The 20,564-nt window shown below is 37.2% G+C and overlaps 2 long non-coding RNA genes across 2 annotated transcripts in view; one reads left to right on the top strand and one right to left on the bottom strand.

The window, feature by feature from the left end:
• LOC147583258 (uncharacterized) lies at window positions 1–9,245 on the bottom strand. Its single transcript, XR_015246938.1, has 3 exons — window positions 9,117–9,245; window positions 4,945–5,022; window positions 1–370 (listed from the first exon to the last, which is right to left on the bottom strand). It is a non-coding gene; the product is annotated as an uncharacterized LOC147583258 (long non-coding RNA).
• LOC112866924 (uncharacterized) overlaps window positions 9,239–20,564 on the top strand; it is a 24,256-nt gene continuing 12,930 nt past the window's right edge. Inside the window, exon 1 of the long non-coding RNA XR_015246939.1 lies at window positions 9,239–9,337. This is a non-coding gene — a long non-coding RNA (uncharacterized LOC112866924). The remainder of the gene's footprint in view (window positions 9,338–20,564) is intronic.

A 20,564-nucleotide genomic window follows, 5' to 3' on the forward strand; every position in this document is an offset into this window, starting at 1 on the left:
TCAATAGCAGAGAAAATGTATTGAAACAATATATCAGATATGTTTTCTTTACATAAGAGAAAGCACAAGGCCAACATGGATTAATCACTAATGAATTTAATAAAGTGAACAAATTATTAGCTCCTAAAGCTAGTTATTTTATTTTCTAATGTTTCAATGTGCCAGATGTTTCATAAAAATAGTTTTTATTATTTAAAATGATTTATGAAGCTAGAATGCCCAACTTTTATTTCTGTGTTAAAATTTAAGAGTTAAAAACCGTTAACAAACAGAATTTGCAGTTCAGTTAGCAGTCACTGAATGTGAAAAGAGTTCTTAAAATGCTCCTCTTCAGAGCCATTCTTGTTCCCATAGAAACCAATGTGAGATCCTGGAAAACAAGGTAAGTTCTAAAATAATCACCATTATAAATATCCATTATATAAATGTAAATACAGGCAATTGAAATGATTTAGATGATTTTGAAATTGCATATCATTTCCCAAACCATAATGATTCCTTCAGAGTGGTTCTTGTCTGTCATATAAATACAGCATTTACAAAATTTTTAAAATTCTTATGATTTACTTGTGAGACCATAATCGCCTTTTCAAACAAGACTTCGGCATGCAAATATCGATTTTTGAACATGTATTTTGGTGCAAGATGAGTATTTTGGCTGGGCTTTTCCTTTGGGTAGATTAAGTACTTACCATTATTAGTATTTGGATTTTATATAACCACTTCTTTATTCATTATTAATTGCTCTACAATGAGATTTAGGTATTTTAGAGTTATTTTGCAATTATAAGTTTTCACATTTTTATTTATCCAAGCATTTTGTCATGTTAAAAGAACCAAGAAATCTTCTTTTATTGGGATTGTAATTCTTTCCAAAGTCCAGAACCGATCATTGAGTATAGATAATAATATTAATAAAGATGTGTGGGGCGCCTGGGTGGCGCAGTCGGTTGGGCGTCCGACCTCGGCCAGGTCACGATCTCGCGGTCCGTGAGTTCGGGCCCCGCGTCGGGCTCTGGGCTGATGGCTCAGAGCCTGGAGCCTGTTTCGGATTCTGTGTCTCCCTCTCTCTCTGCCCCTCCCCCGTTCATGCTCTGTCTCTCTCTGTCCCAAAAATAAATAAAAAACGTTGAAAAAAAAATTAAAAAAAAAAAATAAAGATGTGTGAGTTGCTCACAGATATATATCCCTCTAAGAGATAAGCTTCTTAATGTTTAAGGAGCAAGAAAATTTCAGAGGTAAAGTTCCAATAGTAAGAAGCAAACATTTTAATTTAGTATGGCTGTTGAAGGAGTTCTGGATATGCTACCCCAAAACATGACACTTTGGTATAGTGATTATTTTGAGGTGAAGGCACTTGAAAAACAACAAATGCAGGGAGAGGCTTTCTCGGAACTTCCCTCAGCTTCATAAAAAAAGAGCCTTCAAAAGTAATTCAATTGTCATAAATTCCCTCCCTGGGATTGACTCCTACCATTGGGAGGAGACCAGAAGTCAACACCACAGCCAGACAAACTTTGTCACAAACTATTATATCTCCCATCTATTCTTCTAACGGCCCATTCATTTTCCCTAAAAATAATTTACTGTCCCCCAAGTTGCCTATGTCCTCTCCTTCCTCTGTTAAAGATGGCATATAAGTTCTCAAATCTCACCACTTTTTTGAGTTTTCACTTTTTTTTCCCTCTGTGATGTCCTAATAAACATAATATTAAAAATTAATAAATTATCATTTCTCCTGTTAATCTACCTGTTGTCAATTCATTTTATAGACTCAGCTATTGAACCTAGTAGAAGAGTGAATGTCTTTTCTCCCTTACACTGTTAAAGGAGCCACAAATTATAGACTAGTCATGCAATGTTGTTAGCTGGATCATTGTTCAGAAATTCGGATATTTTCTCTTCCATTTCATCTAACCCTTGCTTCTTAAAACTTAGTGTCCAGAACAGCAATCTGAAAGCTTGTTAAAAATGTAGAATTTCAGGGGCACCTGGGTGGCTCAGTCAGTTAAGCATCCAACTCTTGATATCAGCTCAGGTCATGATCTCACGGTTTATGAGTTTGAGCCCTGCCTCAGGCTCTGCCCTGACAGTGTGGAGCCTGCTTGGGATTCTCTCTCTCCCTCTCTCTGCTCATGCGTGCGTGCTCTCTCTCTCTCTCTCTCTCTCTCTCTCTCTCTCTCTCTCTCCTCTCAAAATAAATACATAAATAAAACTTAAAAAAATTGTTTTAAAGATGTAGAATTTCAGGCCCTAGGTAGACTAACTGATTCAAAAGCTGCATTTTAATGAGGTCACCAGTGGCCTGAATGCACATTAAAGTTTAGAAACACAGCTAGTCTCAAATATTTGCTCCAAACAAATTTTTGCTTTATTCCAGTTGGACTGATGGAAGGTACTAGGATATAAACTCTGAGAGGGGAGGGACTGTGTCTGCATGTGGCATCTGTCCATCATGTAGGTTTAGAATAAAATCCATAAACAACGTTAAGTAATTTTGAGAAAAGAGAATGAAAAAATATCCCTTTATTTCACAAATGACATATTTTCAAATTTTATCTTTTTAAAAGGAAATGTTCTTATATTTCATTTTGTTTTTACCCACTCCCCACAAATCAAACCATTAAACATATATCATGTGCAAAAATCAACTCAAAATAAATGGAATATTGAAATGTAAGACCTGAAGTTGTAAAACTCCTAGGAGAAAACATAGGGAAGAGCTTCAAGACATTAGTCTAGGCACTAATTTCTTGGACATGATACCAAAAGCACAGGCAACAAAAGCAAAAATAAACTAGTGGGACTAAATTAAACTAAAAAATTCACAGGGAAATAAACAATCAAGTGAAAAGGCAACTTACAGAATGGGAGAAAATATGTGCAAACTATAATGTAACTAATAAAGGTAATAAAGGGTTAATCTCCAAAATACATATGGAACTCCTACAATTCAATAGCAAACAAACAAACAAACAAACAACCCAATTAAAAAATGGGCAAAGAATTTCAATAGACATTTCTCCAAAGAAAACATACAAATAACTAATAGGTATCTGAAAAGATACTCAACATCCTGAATCATCAAGGAAATGCAAAAAACAAAACAAAACAAAACAAGCAAACAAAAAAACCCACAATGAGATATCGCCTCACATCTGTCAGGATGGCTATAATAATAGTAATAATAATAATAATAACAACATATATTGGCAAGGATATGGAGAAACCGTAACCCTTACATACTGTTTTTGGGAACGTAAAATGGTGTAGCCACTATAGAACACAGTATGAAGATTTCCCAAAAATTACAAGTAGAACTACTATATGAACCAGCAATCCCAATTCTGGGAATTTATTCAAAAGAACTTAAATCAGGATCTCAAAATGATATCTGGATTCCCATGTTTACTCTGCAGCATTATTCACAATAGCCAAGATACAGAAACAACCTAAATTCCCATTGACAGATAAATGGATAGAATATTACTCAGCCTTAAAAAAAGAAGGAAATTCTGACATATTAAACAGCATGGATGAACCTGGAGGACATTATAATAATAAAATAAGACACTCACAGAAGGACAAATATTGCCCTTACATGATTCCACTTACATGAGGTATATAAAATAGTCAAACTCGTAAAAACAGAAAATAGAAAGGTGATTTCCAGGGGCTGGGAGGAGAGGGCAATGGGGGAATTGCTGTTAAATGGCTATAAAGTTCAGTTATATAAAATGAGTAAGTTCTAGAGATCCTCTGTATAGCATCATGCCTATAGTTAACAGTAATGTATTATGTGTTCAAAAATGTAAGAGGGTAGGGGTACCTGGGTGGCTCTGTTAAGCATTTGACTTTGGCTCAGGTCAGGATCTCACGGTTTGTGGGTTCAAGCCCTATGTCAGGCTCTGTGCTGACAGCTCAAAGCCTGGAACCTGCTTTGGATTCTGTCTCTCGCTCTCTCCCTGCCCCTCCCCCACTCACACTCTGACTCTGTCTCTCTCTCTCTCTCAAAAATAAATAATAAAAATGTAAAAGGGTAGATATATTAAGTGCTCTTACCACAATTTAAAAAAAAATAGATCACAGCAGGGTATAGAGCTAGCTGCACATGTTCAGAGTCTGACTTCATAATTATAGTTCACTTTTCTTAAAGACCTTAAAGATCTGTTTCAGGGGAAAGTGAATAAAATTTAAAAGTCCAGAAAGAATGAAAATGTGAACATGGAGCTATAGATTTATATGAAATAAGAGATGTTCTATAAACTATATCCCAAAGACTTTCTAAATCTCATCCTTTCTACATTTCCCCTGCTTTATTTCCATTGCTGAAAATTACATATGGTTTAGTTTACCCCACCCTTTCAAATTTTCTCCTAACAGAGTTACACCTACATTTACCACAAATTTATGTAAGCTCTGTTGATGGTGTTGATAGTTGTCTAAATGTTGTGACCTGGTGTGTAGAGAAGGGTCCTAAAAGTGTGCTTTACAGATTTAATTTCATCTAGGACCTGTCCCTCGGAGACTGAGAGAAAAGCTGAAACAAATAGTTGTGTTCTGGATGTTAGAAAGGGCAGATAAAAAGATAGATAAGACATAGGAAAAGTTCAGTACTTCTTGATGACAAGCATGGATGCTGTTGGAAATAAACTCTTGAGGAGTTTTATGCATTGCTAGAGGGCAGAAATCAGCATTATCATTCTCTTTTCTACTTCAAACTATTACTATTTACTGCCTATTTACCACATGCCTTCTGAGTGTTTTACATGAAATAGTTCATTTAATCCTTGTAACAACCTCACAAGGAAAGTAATTATTCCTCCCATTTCAAATCTAAAAAATTGAGGTCCAAGAGGGAAAGTAATTTTCTAGGGTCCCTCAGCTGGTAAGTAGCAGAGTGTGTCGGGTAGAGTGACTCTAGAACCAAAGCTTTTTACATACCCTGAAAGGATGTCTTACAAACTTGATATGTAGACATGCCTCTTCAGTCTTCATGGCTGGCTAATTAGCTGTGACCCCCTGAAGAAAAAAATGAAGGTGCATTTGAAATCATTCCTTCCTCCAGCTATCACTCACTTAGCAGTCACTCACCATTTCTTCCTGGATAGAGACAGATACAGAAAGGTCAATCTTGCAGAATCCATTCTGCCTCATTAACTAAATGGTCACTCTATAGCAAACTTAAGGATTCAGGTATTTGTGGTACAACTAAAACTATGTAGATCCTAAATGAAACTTAAGGGGGGGGGGGGAGATTTGCCAGAGACAAATGGAATCATCTACTAAAAAATCTGCTGCTAGCTTGATTTCTTCTGAAGTTAAATATAATTAACCAATTACAGATATGATATGTAAAGGCATAGTTTTGACTATAAACAATGCTTCTCTCTCACATTGTGGAGGGTTTCCTAGCCATACACAGCTAAGTCAATATTAAGATTTTATTTTCTTCTTCATTCTACCTCTTTGCCTTCTGCACTTCTGTCTACATTTACATCTTTGTTATTTTCCTATATATGTGTATGTTCAGCAGTGTAGAAATGATTCCAGGGGTTCCTGTGTCAACTGTCTGCCTGTCTACACACTGAGATGCTTTTTTTCTTATCCTTTTAAAAGCCCTTAGGAAATACAAATCAAAACCACACTGAGCTACCACCTTACACCAGTGAGGGTGGCTAAAATTAACAACTCAGGGAACAACTGATGCTGGCGAGGATGTGGAGAAACAAATGCAAACTGTTGGTAGGAATGCAAACTGGTACAGCCACTCTGGAAAACGTGTGGAGGTTCCTCAAAAAATTAAAAATAGAACTACCCTATGACCCAGCAATAGCACTACTAGGAATTTATCCAAAGGATACAGGAGTGCTGATTCATAGGGGCACGTGTACCCCAATGTTTACAGCAGCGCTTTCAACAATAGCCAAATTATGGAAAAAGCCTAAATGTCCACCAACTGATGAATGGATAAAGAAGACGTGGTATATATATACAATGGAATACTACTTGGCAATAAGAATGAAATCATGCATTTGCAGCAATGTGGATGGAACTGGAAGGTATTACGCTGAGTGAAATAAGTCAGAGAAGGACAGCTATCGATAATATGTTTTCACTCATATGTGGATCTTGAGAAACTTAACAGAAGACCATGGGGGAAGGGAAGGAGAAAAAAAAAAGTTACAAGCAAGGAGGGAGGGAGGCAAACTATGAGACTCTTAAACACAGAGAACAAACTAAGGATTAATGGGGGGAGGTGGGAGAGAGGGGAAAATGGGTGATGGGCCTTGAGGAGGGCACTTGGTGGGATGAGCACTGGGTGTTGTTGCATGTAAGCGATGAACTATAGGAATCTACCCCAAAAACCAAGAGCGCACTTTACACACTATATGTTAGCCAATTTGACAGTAAATTATATTAAAAAATAAAATAAAAAGCCCTTAGAATACAATAGCTCCGTCACTTCTTAGCACTGTGACTTTGGCCATATTACAACCTCTCTGTGCCTCAGTTCCCTCAAGTATTAAATGTATTTCATTCGTACTCACTTAAGACACGGAAAAGGCTTGGCACGGTGACTGATACAAAGTAAACACTAAATACATGTTAGCTATTGTTAACTTGTGGAGGAACTGACTTCTTCCTTGGAAGGAAGGGAAGGAAACAGAACCCACATTTAAAGACTTTTACGGTTGGTATAGAGGGTCTGAGATATTTAAAATTGAAGTCCCTTATTTAATAAGAGCTAATATGTATTTATCAATTATCACATGCCAGGTATTGTGCTATGCCCATTATATATATCTATAATGTACATGTATATCTATATAGAGATAGATACAGTCATTTAATCTTTGTTATCTCTTCAAATCACTAAAATATATTTTGGAGAAATTAAGCAATTTGCCTAAACCCCCTATTTAGTAGGAAATGAGCCTAGATTTATATGCTGGTTCATCAAATATGTATTCTTATGCACTTAAGTTAGCAAAGCAATAATGTCTCTTACACTTTAATAGCTATCATTTTCCAGAGTTTTTCCATGTGCCATGACCATTTAAGTGAGAAGTTGCTCATTGTGGAATGTGCCACATGATTAAAATAAGTTTTTTCAGTGGTTCCAACATTCTGGACTTAACAGATCAAAAATTGAAAATTTAACATAAAATTGTTATTTGTAAATTATTCCTTTACATTAAATATATTCAGTTTTAGGGGGGAAATCACTATATTGCTATTGTTTTTTTTCTAAGAATTCATACAAATATCAATTATATATCAAATAAATTAAATAATACACACAGGAGTTAGAATTTGGGACCCCTGACTTCTTGGCCAAATTTTTAATAACATTTACAAAAATTCAGATATACTTCACATACCATAAACTTTATCATTTTGAAGTGTACACTCAGTAGTTTTTAGTACATTCACTATGTTTTTGCAACCATCATCACTATCTAGTTTCAGAATATTTTATTACCCCACAAACCCTCTATCTATTAGTAGTTTGTCCCAAATTCCGCCCTTCCCCATCTCCAGGTAGCTGTTAATCTTTCTGTCTCTATGAATATGTCGTAAGGCAAATCTTTTATCTCTGCACAAAAATGGCAATCTCAGACCTGTGATTTGTTTTTTATTCCTTGCTGCCTAAATCAAACTGCCTGCCCAAAGCTTTACCTTGGTATGTTGTTCCCAGTGGCATATGTAATATATATATGATAGAAGGCATGAGAGTGTGAAATTCTAAGATAGCTCATCAAGGTTAGCAAATGCTGCCATATGTATGGATTTTATTTTATTTCATTTCATTTATTTATTTTTGAGAGAGAGAGAGCGAGCGAGCAGGGGAGGAGCAGAGAGAGAGAGAGAGAGAATCCCAAGCAGACTGCATGCTGTCAGCAGAGCCTGACCCAGGGCTCAAACCCATGAACTGTGAGATCATGACCTTAGCCAGTATCAAGAATCGAATGCTTAACCGGCTGAGCCACCCAGGTGTCCCAGTATGGATTTTAGTAAGAAGAAATATACTACATTCTTTCTACATTTCCACTGTCTACATTTACTTACAGTTTTAGTTTACTTCCAATTTACTTCCAATTTTAGATTTTCCTCATCTTTTCTCTTCTTTCTCTTCTTATGGCATCTATTTATATAATATGTCAAATTACATACACTTTGAACTTGAGGACTGCTAATGTTTTTAGTAATGAATAGAAATCAAAATAGTATTATAATACTCATCTTATTTTCCCCTTAATTTATATCTAATTGTAGGATCCCAAATTCTAGTCCAAATTTGTGCTATATTTAGTTGATCTGTACACCCATACACTCTGTTCATTTCTCAGATAATTTCCTTTTAAGGTAGACATTCAAATGTATTGCTATGTTCCACTGTGATTTATCTGTTTACATGTCTCTGAATTCCTGGAGGGTAAGGACTTTGTCTATACATCTTTGATTTCCAGTATAATGCCTAGTGCATGACCTAAACTATTGTTGTTGAATGAAGGAATAGGATTGAAATATACAAACACTGTATCAAAATTTATAATACTCAATTACATGTTATATTACATAATGTCCATCTAGAATATTACATACCCATGTAACAGATCTATATAGTTCACAGCTACATTAAAAAGTTTTTAATATTTGAAAAATTCAAAATGATACATTTTGAACACCATAAAATGTTACATGTATCGAATTTTACATAGTATTATGTTATAATAACCTGTAAACTAGTTATTACACACACAGAAACACACTGTTTAACACAGTATTCACTGCGTAATTATAAGATGGAGACACTGAATAATGTAAAAGTTTGTGGAGATTAAAGTCAGGTAAACAAACCTGTATTTGGATTGTCTAGCACTGCCTTACTGATTTTGCCTATTTCTTTCTGAACCTGAATTTTCTGTGACTGGAAATATTTAATATCAAACCGCTTAGGGAATTGGTTTAAGGATGGAGCTAATCCATATTAAGGGCCTGACCTTTAGGCACTTCAGGAATTTTAGCGGCCACTTTATGCCTCAGACGTGAACTAAGTAAAGGTGTTTAATTTTTTAACACGAGTCTCTCTTCCAGTGAGGAAAACCTACCCGGACGCCAAATTTGTCAATTCAGAGAGTCCAGATAAAACGGTAAATGCTCAAAATAATCCGCCTCTAACTCTGACGGACTGCTAAACCCGCAGGTAGCGCTGGGCGGACTTCCACTATCCCAGCATTCCGCGCGCCGCTCCCGTTACTCTTCTATCCCGTCTCTATGGTAGAGCCGGTTTCAGAGGCGGCAGTGGTGTTGGCGACTTCGGTGAAGAAAAGTGAGAGTTCCAACTTTGCTCTTGGCCCGGGAGGGTTTTGGCGCGGAGCGTTGTCATGTCAGAGAAAAAGCAGCCAGTAGATTTGGGTCTCTTGGAGGAGGACGACGAGTTCGAGGAGTTCCCTGCGGAAGGTAACTGGCTGGGCCCGGGCCTCTGGGCCGCGCGGACGGTGACTCAGGCCTCCGGGTAGAGTCGGCGCGCTAGGCGCGCCGGGCGCTTGGGTCGGCCTCGAGGCGCCCACGGGAAGTCTGGACCCCTGCGGCCGGCTCTGTCGAAGCTGTGCACGCGCTACCCTCCGTGAGAGCTGCTTCGGGTTCGGAGTGTCACGGTGGGCCTCACCGGTGAGCGTCACCGGTGAGGCTGAATGCCTTCTGCTTCCTCTTTGGGAGGAGCCACGGTGACCTGGGTTAGCGCCGTGTCTGGGATGGTTGGTCCTTCTGCTCTTCAGTCGGGTGACCCGCCACCTCGTTCCTGTCTGTATAAACCTCTTTGCTCTTTATTTTCTCGCAGTGTAGCAGCCTGCCTTTGTCCTTAGACAAGCCAGAATTAAATTGTTGTTCCCGGTTAGGCCAATTTTGCTTACTTTTAGGACTTTACAAATGAAGGCTGTGAAGAAGGATGGGAGGATCAAGTGTTGGGTAATACACGTTATTGCCTTATCCTTGTTCCTCATTTTGGATCACTTCAAACTAACAGAAGTTGAAGGATCTGTAAGACCCTAAAACGTGTACGTTTTTATTAGTTTAATGGTTACTAAGAGAAACTGTAGGTTTTTCATTGTAAATAATAGCAAATAGCTAACATTTATTCGGTGGTTACTTGTCTAAGTGCTTTGCTTGTATTAGTTCATTTTCATAGTTCTGGCAATTATTAGGTACTGGTGCTACCATTTTTCAGATAAAGAAATTGAAGTTTGGAACTATTTAAAGAAACTTGGCCAATGCCATAGCTGGCTAGAAATGATGGACACCTGGCCCAGTTGACTCCAGCACTCTTAAATCTTTTGATGTACTGCTTCTGTTTCTTTACCAGATCGTTGTTACCAGGTGTGTTTTCAGAATTATTTGCTTTATCGGCTGGTTACGTATAGGATAAATGCTTGTAAGAAAAGACTACTGTTGGGTAACCTTTTTGAAGGTGATGGGAAGAGAATTGGTTAATGGTGTACAAATCTGTTAAGCAGTTACTGCTTCACTAAAGTTGTGTTTAATTGTACCCCATCGTGATTCTATTGTGCATAAAACCACATAGCTCGAACATTTGTTCTTTTTATTTATGATGTACTCTATTATTTTCCTTAGAGAAGAAGACATTAGTGTGCATAGGACATAAACTAACCCAAGTCACATTTCAATTATGGGATTCATTATATATTGAGGGGATTGTTTTGATAGTGGATTTATCTGTCCAGACATGTTTTCTGTACCTCACTTTAATGTTGGTTCATAATCTAACATAGAGCCATACAGTAAAAAAAACTCACTTATTGAGGACAGGATCCACTTTTTACTCAAACTTCATATTTCAAATAGTATTTATCCATTGTTTATCACATACAAGGTAGAATGTTAGGCATTTTATTTACATTTTATAGTCTAATTATCACCATATCTGGGAGGAAACTGTGGCTTAGATTTAAAAAGTTTCCATTAAGTAGCCAAGCCAGAATCTGAAAGGTCTAAGTGACTCCCCAACACAAGCTTTTATGTTTACCTTTAGCAAAGTACGTGTCACATAGTAGGTGGTTAATAAATATTTCTTGAATGAATGAAGTTGAGAATTTACTACATCGCAAGCTCTAGAGATAACTGTGTACCTAATGATACACATGATTTTTCTCAGCAACTTTCATCAGTTTTGCAGAATATGTAGTTTGTTCTTATTCTAAGTTTATGTTGTGTGAGCAGCAATTTGTTCAGTTTGGTAGCTACATAGTAAAAAAGTCTCATTGAGAGGAAAAGCAGAGAATGTTTTTGTTTTTGAAGAGGAAGGCCTCTCACAACAGACTAGTTTATTAGCATTAAGTAACTCACCATTTATTGGTCACCTTATAGAATATTTGCTGTCTTCAGGTTTGAATGTGTAGAACCTAATTCATTTAGGAATTTTTCCATTTAGAATGAGAAATAACATTGCAATGCCATTGTTCTGTTCAGTTTTCTATGTTTCTCTTGTTTATAATTTAGACAGGTTTTCTTTTCATGTTAATTTGAATTGAGATTTTGCTGGATACAAAATTACCCCACTAGGTGAAATCAATCAATATTTACTAATAAAAACTGCCCTTTAAAAAACAAAACTAAAAGAAAGAAAAACTTGGAGAAATATCATCAAAGAATTATTTCTCTTTTGAAACTATGTGTGTGTGTGGCGGGGGGGGAGGGGGGCACTTAGCCATGGTTTAATCTCCATTGCTGCTTAGTGTGATCCATGCAGTTTTGGCATTACCCGGCAGCTTATTAGAAATGCAGCATCTCCGGGCACCTGGATGGTTCAGTCGGTTAAGTGTCCAACTTCAGCTCTGGTCATGATCTCACTGCTTGTGGGTTGGAGCCCTGCATCTGGCTCTGTGCTGACAGCTCAGAGCCTGGAGCCTGTTTCAGATTCTGTGTCTCCCTCTCTTTCTGCCCCTCCCCCACTCACTGTCTCTCAAAAATAAATAAATGTTAAAAAAAAGAAAAAAAAAGTGCAGCATCTCAGTCTAGAACTACTGAATTGGTTTAGACTTTTGCAGTCTAAATCTTCCTAAAAGATTTGTATGCATTTAAAGTTGGAGAAACACCCAAATGGCCTATTTTGAATATTTTAGTATTTAAGTTTTCAGTTCAACTATTATGTCCACTTCTCAAGTTCTCTGCCTTTTTTGGAAATTGTCTTTCTTGTGATTGTCCTTACAGGAAATGTACCATTGACAAACTCACTAACAGATACAACTTAAAATGGCCTGTAATCATCTTTTCTATGTATAGGAGGTCTGATTTTCAGGGGCCTCGTTTCCTGTCTGATCCAGAAAGTGGATGATAACCATTGTCTAGGGCAGAGACTGTTACATGAAAGCCATTACTGATGTTTGATTGGTTTGACTAATGGATTGTCCATCTTTTTGGGGAGTGTTGTTGGCTACATCTCATCCTGGATAAGAACTTGTTTGGTAGAGTGTCATTCAGTCATTTTAAGAAAGGGGAATTTCTATTTTAAAAAGGAAACTAAGATAATATGTTTTCATGGAGGGCTCTTTGTTTCTTCTGAACAGTTCTTCAATGTGAGGTATAGCTGTGGGAGGAGGAGGGTAGGGGTGATTCTCTGAAGGTACAAAGAAACAATTGCTTTCTTTTTTTTTTTTAACTTTTTACTTTTAGTCTGTAGATCTGTGTTACATTGGCAGTTCACAGTTATTCTAATTGATGGGTGTGTAATCTGGTCCTTAAGCAAAAACCGTTTAAAAATCCTGTTTAGGGGGCGCCTGGTAGCTCGGTCTGTTAAGCCTCTGACTTCTGCTCAGGTCAAGATCTCAAGGTTTGTGAGTTTGAGCCCCATATCCGGCTCTGTGCTGACAGCTCAGAGCCTGGAGCCTGCTTTGGAATCTGTCACTCCCTCTCTGTCTGCCCCTCCCTCCCTCTCCCTCTCTCACTCTCTTTCTCAAAAAATAAATGTTAAAAATTTTTTTTTTAATCTTGTTTAGGATCTTTGTGAAATGCATTCTGCAACTTTTTGACTGTTTAAACTGATTGAGAATAGGCATATATTAAGAATTTCAACGGACTGGGTGTGATTGATTATAATTAAATTGGAAGGCTTTGGCATGGTTAGAATTTTAGAACTGGAAAGCAACTTAAAGTCTAGAGAAGATAAAACTTGTCAAGCTTATACAGCTAGGTTGGTGGTAGTAGAGCAGGATCTAAAACTGAAATACTTTATAATTTATTTGAAACTTCAAACAGTTTTTCATACCAGATATTGAAAGGGTATTAAAAATATTTTCATTAATCTCCTCCCTCTGACAATTTGAAGTGGGTGAGAGTAAAAGTGGGAAGAACAAGTGGGTGGGCCTTTAGGTTCTTTTATTCTCTTCTTTCTGTGCCAGAATTGAGAGGGTTTTTTTTTTCTTTTTTTGAGGAAATAACTTTTTAGAATATTTAAAAGGAAACTGAGTTTGCCTCCAGAAGCAATGGTATTTACAAGAAAATTCTGTTAGATTCTAAGTATTCTGTAATTTTTCTACAATCAGTGAAACTGCTCTATTATTTGATAAAATCAAGAGCAGTATGCTACCTAACTTCCTACCCTCCTTGAGAAATTGCTGACGAAGAGACTGTTATTGATGGTGATCCCCTCTGGAATAACTGAGGTACTTCACCTAACAAAGTAGAACATCTTATAGTGGTTCTTATCCAGGGAAATATTTTTGGATGTCACATTCACTTGACAGATGCAGATGTGAAATCATGATCATGACCAGAATTTAGGGGTAGAGATGAAGGATTTTAAAATGCTTGTTGTGCATAGACCAGTCCTGCACAAGAAGAATTGTCCTATGAATAATGTCACTGAGGGGCACCTGGGTGGCTCAGTCGGTTAAGTGTCCAACTTCTGCCTGGGTCATGATCTCACAGTTTGCGAGTTTGAGCCCGGCATCAGGCTCTGCACTGACAGCTCAGAGCCTGGAGCTTGCTTTGGATTCTGTCTCCCTCTGTCTCTACCCCTCCCCCGCTCATGCTCAAAAATAAATAAATGTCAATAATGCCACTGAAAAATATTTACATGGACATTGGATACCAACTGGACTAAACCAGCAATAGGATTCCTTAGAATCTTTAAAATTTTTTTTAATGTTCATTTATTTTTGAGAGAGAGAGAACCCAGAAGGGCAGAGAGAGATGGAGACACAGAATCCGAAGCAGGCTCCAGGCTATGTGCTGCCTCACGAGCCATTGGATCATGACCTGAGCTGAAGTTGGATGCTTAACTGACTGAGCCACCCAGGTGCCCCCTTAGAATCTTAAATGTAAAGGTAGATAGAACTGATACTATGTCAGATAATATACTAGTTAGTTAACTAGTGCCAAAGGGACTCTGCTATTTTCAGTTATTAAATGTAATATAATGGACCTATAAATAATACCATCACACATTTAAATTATTTACATGGTGGTAGCAAGAAATAGAGAAATCACTCCCTCTCTCTGCCCTTCCCCCGACTCACACTCTGGCTCTGTCTCTCTCTCCCTCTCTGTCTCTCTCAAAAATAAATAAACATAATAATAAAAAAAATTTTTAAAAAGGGGCGCCTGGGTGGCTCAGTCGGTTAAGCGTCCAACTTCGACTCAGGTCCTGATCTCACACTTATGGGTTCAAGTGCCGCATTGGGCTCTGCTGACAGCTCAGAGCCTGGAGCCTTCCTTCAGATTCTGGGTCTCCCTCTCTCTCTGCCCCTCCCCCACTCTCACTCTGTGTGTGTGTCTCTCTCTCAAAATTAAACATAGTAAAAAAATTAAAATAGAGATATCATTTTTATTAAAAATTAAGAAAAAAGATAAATACAATGAATGGCGGAGTGCCTGTTGAGTGTCCATTCATGGTAATCATATGCAAGAAGAAAGTTTTTGAATCCTGAGATGGAAAAAGCACAATGAGTCTAAGATCAGACCTAGGTTCAGAATCCGTCTTTCATCAACTTTTTTTAGCTTGTCAACTAATGCTGGTTACTTAACTTCTTTAAAATACTTTTATAGTATAATATATAGCATAAAAGGGCATAAATTAAAAAATAAAAGCACTGTTTCTCCCTGCCTTCCCCCCAAAACATTTGTTATGCTCCAGGGTAGCCACTGTTAAATGTTTTTTTTTTTTTAGTATCCCTCCAGAAATTATGTATATATCGTGTGTTTGTATATATTTTAAAAATACAGAAGACTATATTATATATACTATTTTTCATTCTAGAGCAGTTCTCATTCTCAGTTGGTCTTTGACTTTCATGATTTTGACACTTTTGAAGTTTACAGGCCAGTTATTTTGTAGGATATTCCTCAACTTGGGTTTGTCTCATGTTTCCACTTGATTAGATTCAGGTTCTACACCTTGGCAGGGATATCATAGTTGTGATTCTGTGTTCTCATTGCATCCTATCAGGTGGAACATGATTCACATTTGTTCCATTACTAATGATGTTCACTTTGATCACTTTTCTAAGGTAGTGTCTGTGAGACTTTTCCAACATGGCTCATTTTCCCTTTGTAATTAATAGACATTTTGTGAAACTACAGAAATACAATATTCATTAGCAAACTTTCAATTTATTCACTTGGTCACGTATATCCGCACAAACTCATGGATTCTCATTTAATGGGTTATGATTTTTTGCTATTGTCTATTTTGATCCTCAAATTGTCCTATCTTTGAACATGGAAAACCCCTTCATACTGTCTTCTGTGTCCTTTTGACATATCACCATCATTCTTTGTGTGTTTTCAAGCATTCTGACACAAAAAGGTTCCCCTCATCTAATCCTGGAATTAGCCATTTCTCCAAGGCTCATTTCTTTTAGTGGAGAATGATATTCAGAAGGCAAGATCTTAACTCCAGTTGTGGTCATTGCTTTGGGGACTGGAAGGAGCTAGGAAATACACAAATGTGTGTATACATATATACACTTTTACATTTATGTATGTGTGTATATAAAATCATGAGTTCACACGGTATCTCCATTTACATTTCAACACTACGGAGTTCATTCTCATTGATTTCCATATTTGTAACTCCCTTCCCAAACAGTGAGAAACCTGGCTTTCTTATCTTAAATATATCGTCTATTTGTTATCCTCTTCCCTAGCCAATTTTTGTTGCCCTCTCTGCCCACAGATACCTTCCTTTTGTCACTTGGGCTTCAGCATTTTTCGCCAGGCCACCCACTTCCCTCCTAACTTCAGCACTGTATGACTTCTTCACCCTGTTCAGGTCTGACACACCAGTCACGTTGTGCTGCCTCTCTATAGGAATGCCCTCTTGGCTCTCCTTTGGGCACTGACACCTTACCTGAGATGAGGTGCATTTCAAATTTTGACATACATCTTCACATTGCCTTTTAGAATGGATATACCAATTAATATTTCTATCTACAATTTCCCTTTTCCCTCGTAAGGTTGCCTACACTCCATATTAAGCGTTTTAGTCATTGTGAACATGAAATGAAAAATGGATGAAAAATGAAATCTCATCATTTTGATTTGTATTCATTTGAGTGAGATTGACCATTATGTTTTTCCTTAAACTGTTACCATCTTAATCCTAAATTTCTTCATATGTAATTTGTGGATAATAGAGTCATACAAGTACTGCATGAATATGTTAATCTATTCAAACTACCATAGCAAAATATTGTAGACTAGGTGGCTTAAACAATGGAAATCTATTTTCTCACAGTTCTGGATTCTGGGAAGTCCAAGGTCAAGGTGATGGCTGATTCAGTTACTGGTGAGGACTTTCATTTTGGCTTGCAGACTGCTGGCTTCTCACTGTGTCCTCACAAGGTGGAGAGAGAGAAAGGAAGCTCTGTAGTGTCTCTCCCTGTAATGGCACTAATCACATTATGAGGACTACACCTTCGTGACCTCACACAACCCTAATTACCTTCCAAAGATCCCATCTCCAAATACCATTACATTGGAGGTTAGGGCTTCAACATAAGTATTCTGAAGATGGGGAAAGGAGACACAAACATTCAGTTCATACCAGTGATAAATGTAGAATGCATAGGACAGAGTTTGGCACAAAGTGGTAACTTATTCAATAAACATTAGTCCTCTTTCTTTTCTTCCCTCAGATCTTCTTGGGGAATTGGATTGAATATTTGGTATTTACTTAGAATTTGAATTGTTTTTGACATTTTATTTGTAATTTTAGGTATATCCAAAATTAAGCTTGTGTATTATTTAAAAATTGATTTATTGTTCAGTATTAAAAACTTTTAAATAATATTGCTAATTTTCTTTCCAAAAGTATGTTAAAAATAGTTTTATTATTCATATAGAATATAAAAATATTTATAAAACAATAGCATATATTGTTTAAGGATGCATACAGATGTATAAGAGGTATAAAGAAACACAGGGGAGTGAAAAACCCCCAAATCAAAATACTAGTGTTTCGCACGGGATAGTGAGAGGTGTGCCTCAGGGATATTAAACAGTAAAACTTACTTTGAAAGCCATCTGATTAGCTGTTTCACTGATTTTATAGAATGAACAAGCAATAAGCAATTGCGACTTCGGTATTTAACCTTATTACTGGTTTGTTGTTAAATATTTCTCATTGAAAGATGTGATGAATTGTTAAAAACACTGAGGGGAAAATAAAAGTTTTGAAAGCTATATTTACACTCTTTTTCTGAAGTATTAAAGATTCATCAAATATTTTTTTTTTCCTGTTTTGTGTTGTATATGTAATTATTTGGTAGAAATGGTATTGTCTTTATTATGGAACATATTTTTCTTACTTTCTTTACCCCTCAAGTTGATGTGAAGTGATTAGCACCCAATAAATGATTTATTCATTCAATATATGCTTGTTGAGTGCTTCCTATAAATCTGGCACTGAATGGTGCAGAAAGAATGATGTTAGCCGCCATTTATCAGTGGTAAGTGCTGTATATACATAGTTTTATTTAATCCTCATAGAAGCCTTTTGAAGGTTTTATGCTTGGGGCTCAGCAAAATTCAGTAGCTTACCAGGTCACAGTTAACTAGAGGCTGCACTGGGGCGCCTGGGTGGTGCAGTCGGTTAAGCGTCCGACTTCAGCCAGGTCACGATCTCGCGGTCCGTGAGTTCGAGCCCCACGTCAGGCTCTGGGCTGATGGCTCAGAGCCTGGAGCCTGTTTCCGATTCTGTGTCTCCCTCTCTCCCTGCCTCTCCCCCGTTCATGCTGTCTCTCTCTGTCCCAAAAATAAATAAATGTTAACTAGAGGCTGCACTGAGGCAAATTTGACTCCTTAGTTAGATACATGTCTTTGAACTTAGAAATATCAATGCCCAGGGAGCTAGGGCACAGTGATTTTCATAGTCAGCTTGAGCTTTTTAGTATTGTAGAGGTGCTTATCCTGGGAGGTGGGGCTCCAAGCTTTTCCTTCTCCGTCCCCAGTTAAACCAGAGCAACTTTACTTTTGCCTATCATTATCTTTTGGGCTTCTTCTGGGTGAGATTTTATTGAGTTTCCTTTCAGTGGTGGGGCAGGGAATTAGACAATGTGGTAGTAAAGTGTAACAGCAGCTAAAAAGAAGGGAAAATTATTTCCAGTTCTGTACAACGTGAGATAGCGACATTTGAACAGAGTTTTCAGAAGATAGAAATGTAGAAAAAGGGTTTCCAAAGATAGAAATGTAGAACAATGGTTTCCAAAAGAAGGAAAAGAGTAGATACTTGGAGGTAGAAAAATAATGTGTATGTGTTTTTAATTTGTCTGTGAAATAGTGATTGCAATTGCAGGTAGTTTGGGGCCTAATACTGGAAGGCTTTAAGCCAAATGGCCAGTTTGGACTGTATCCTTAGATACATGAAAAGACAGTTTTTTTGGGGTTTTTTTTTTTTTTTTTTTGGTTTGATGTATGTGAGCTTCCTTTACGCAGTAGGCAGTTTAGGAAAAATCAACCCAGCAGAATTAATTTGAAAAGATAGAAAAGAGTCAAGGAAGCTGATTAGCAAGTTGTTAAAATAGCTTAGCTGAGGACTAAGGGCCTGAAATAGGTTGTTATTAGGAAAGAAGTGAAGAGAGTGATGCAAGAATAGCAAGTGAGCTTTTTGGCAACTGGTTTGATAAGGACTGTTGGGAATAGGAAGAAATCAGAGGTTGATTTTGCATTTGTGTGTCTGGTGGAAGACAGGTGGTGGGGTTCACATCTTAATAATATGGAGGATTAGAATGAGGGAACTGAGACGTGTTGGTCATGAGGGCTTGCAAAAAATGAGAATAATGGCTTTTGAGAATTCTGTAAACGTAAGAGACAAACACTAAGCACTAACAAACAGCGTCAGCATGACTTTGTAGTGGAATCATTCTCCCAGAGGTGTGTATTTTTTAAGTTAACTGATGAAAAGAATTGTGTCTGAATTTCCTTTTTTTTTTTTTTTTTTTGATGTAAGAAAAATTATAGAGGTGCCTGGGTGGCTCAGTTGGTAGAGCATCCCACTTCGGCTCAGGTCATTAACTCATGGTTCGGGAGTTCCAGCCCTGCATCGGTCTCTGTGCTGACAGCTCAGAGCCTGGAGCCTGCTTTGGATTCTCTGTCTCCCTCACTCTGTTCCTTTCCTGATCACACTTTGTCTTACTGTCTTTCTCTCAAAAATAATTAAGAAAAATAAATAAATAAATAAATAAATAAATAAATAAATAAATGTAAGAAAAATTATAAATGGTTATGTAAGTTATTTTGAGCCTCTCTTTGAGCTCAAATAACTGTTGACCACAGATAACTGATAGCTCATGAGTAATCTGGTAGCAGCATCATTTATGACTTGCTTTCCACTGTTTGGTCTAAAGTTCCTCACTGACATTTTTGGTCCTTGTTGGAGAAAATACAGTAGTATTATGGTTCTCTCCTAGGTACTAATTTTTTAGCCACTGAATAGACATTAGATATGTAGGGTATAGTTGTTTTTGTATCATGGTAACATATAGAACTTTATTTTTTAAGTTTTAATCTATTTTATACAGTTTAAGCAGGAACACATGTATTTCAAAATGACTAGATTTAGTGTGGCTTCATTCTCATATTCATAAACATAATGATGTTGCTGTTGTCATTTACACTTAACCTATGATGGTGAGTATACAATTAAGAATTTTTCAAACTTTCATCTGTTTTTTAAAATATTTTTCTTCATGTAATGTTCTGTATATAGATGCACATTTTTTATTTGAAGAAACTTTATTGAAGATTAGTTTGTTTATAATCAGAGGAGTTTTACTATTAAGGAATGAATGAGAATTTGATCTTCCTGAAAATCATTAATAGAATAGGGCATTTGCAGGGACCCTGGGTGGCTCAGCCAGGTCGAGCTCCCGACTCTTGGTTTTGGCTCAGGTTGTGATCTTAACAGTTCATGAAATCGAGCCCATGTGGGGCTATAAGCATAGAGCCTACTTGGGATTCTCTTTCTCTCTCTCTCTCTTCCCACCCCCCCCCCCCCCTTGCTTGCCCTCTCTTTCTCTCCCAAAACAAATAAATAAACTTAA

This window comes from Puma concolor, chromosome A2, assembly GCF_028749965.1.
Source record: "Puma concolor isolate L17-30 chromosome A2, mPumCon1.1.hap2, whole genome shotgun sequence".
NCBI lineage: Eukaryota > Metazoa > Chordata > Mammalia > Carnivora > Felidae > Puma > Puma concolor.